General features: G+C 38.6%; 1 protein-coding gene across 1 annotated transcript in view; it reads right to left on the bottom strand.

The window, feature by feature from the left end:
* Positions 1–1,682, bottom strand: part of LRPPRC (leucine-rich pentatricopeptide repeat containing) — a 29,669-nt gene that overhangs the window by 20,248 nt on the left and 7,739 nt on the right. The gene's annotated exons all lie outside the window — the stretch shown is intronic.

Here is a 1,682-nt window from a genome sequence, read left to right as displayed (position 1 = left end):
GCAGGAATAATTCCACTCATTCTTCACTGCGGAACAAATTGCTTAGTTATCTTACGTATTTTAAGAACTGCAAAATCAGTGACTCTTGTAGGTATGCACAGCAGTTAACATTTCTGCTTGGCAATTCAAACTCAGAGACCAACTGTGAGGTTACAAAAACGTGCTTGCAAATCTCCGGTATTACCATCAGCTTCTGTGTGGCTGCAGGTATCGAGTGCCTCTGCAGAGAGAACAGGAAAGGCTCTCTAGAAGATGGCCAAGGGAGCCAGACTGGAGGTTCCTTCGCCAGTTCTCCTCTCCACTGGCTTACAGGACTTCCAGCAGGAAGCACAGCGGACTTCTACAGCAGGAGTCCAAATTAAGGCAACCTCTGATCTTGCCAAAGATCGAAGGAGATATGAAAACTTAAGTTTCTCTCGATGGTCAGATATTGCTTCAGTTTCAGGAGTTAAGTCTAAACCTAAAAATACTTCCAAAGTCTCTCAAAATTGTGCTAGTGAGGTCAACTCTTCCATGGAGTAACAGAAAGCCTGTTTTTTCAGCAGGCAGCATTCACACAGACGTAAGACGCCCATTTCAATTTGCTTATTTTTGGCAATATTGTACTTTGAGTAAGTCACAAAGGACCCAACTAAAACAGACTTTTAAAATACCATAGAACTTCCAAGCATTTGAAAGCCTAGGAGAAGATAAACTTGGGAAGTAGTCTAGCAGGAACAGAGCCTAAGGAGTTAATAAAAACTGAATATTGTTTTCACAAAGGCTTTTTGAAAGAGACTTGAGACATTTTTATAGCCAGAAACAATTAGGGAATACTTGTTTCAGCATTTCTTCCAAACTGGAATGTGACTGTATATTTAAGATAAAATTGCGATATGAAGAGTCTGCTAAAAGCACTTTTTTTTTGTTTGTGCATTTTGTTTGTCACCCAGTGTCACACTAACAACTCTGCATCTCATTCTAAAGCACATTATACTGTGAGATAAGATGAAAAAGACAGTTTTTTGTTTCCCCAAGGGGGAAGTACTTCTGTTAAAAGCATCTTTTTACAATACCATTCTTTCTGAATTACCAATAACGCAAACCAAAGAATTAGATACTGTACTCTAAAATTTAGTATTTGTTCAATTCTTATTCATATCCTGTAGACATCCCCATGTGTAACAGGGGAAAGCATGCTAAATGCTTAAACCTACTTAAGAATCCCAAAGATAGAGCATTTCTGTCCTTCAATCAGTGTGCTGTCAGGTCAGGCTCACATGTTCAGTGATGGAAGTTCTCCCGCAGTTTTTATTGTTGTTCCAAAACTCACGTTTGGCTTATCAGGTAGAAAATAAGAAGTTGGCTTGAAAAAAGGTTTGGGTTTGCAGTCCAAGAGAGCCATTAGAACATAACCTTACTTTTAAATCCATCTCTCAGATTTCACTTTTTTCAAGAGTAAACTCTAAAAGGTAATGAGCATCAGAAAGCACCAGTGGGAGGCAGAAAGGATGTGAAGAGTTAAAAAGATAATTAAACACTCTCTCACATTTTTCTATGCAAAAGCAGACTTTGAATTGATAAAATTGTACCACCATTATGTAAGAAAGGAGGTTTTAAAAATCGTCCTTCTGAAGGAAAAATTGTTTGCAATGAAGCAAGATGTGCAGCAAGGTCTTCCTGTACTTCCAGGAGTCTGCTGA

This window comes from Buceros rhinoceros, unplaced genomic scaffold (assembly GCF_000710305.1).
Source record: "Buceros rhinoceros silvestris isolate BGI_N320 unplaced genomic scaffold, ASM71030v1 scaffold23638, whole genome shotgun sequence".
In the NCBI taxonomy this organism is placed as follows: Eukaryota; Metazoa; Chordata; class Aves; order Bucerotiformes; family Bucerotidae; genus Buceros; species Buceros rhinoceros.
The sequence above is the reverse complement of the archived record's forward strand: the minus strand, read 5'-3'. Positions and strand labels throughout refer to the sequence as shown.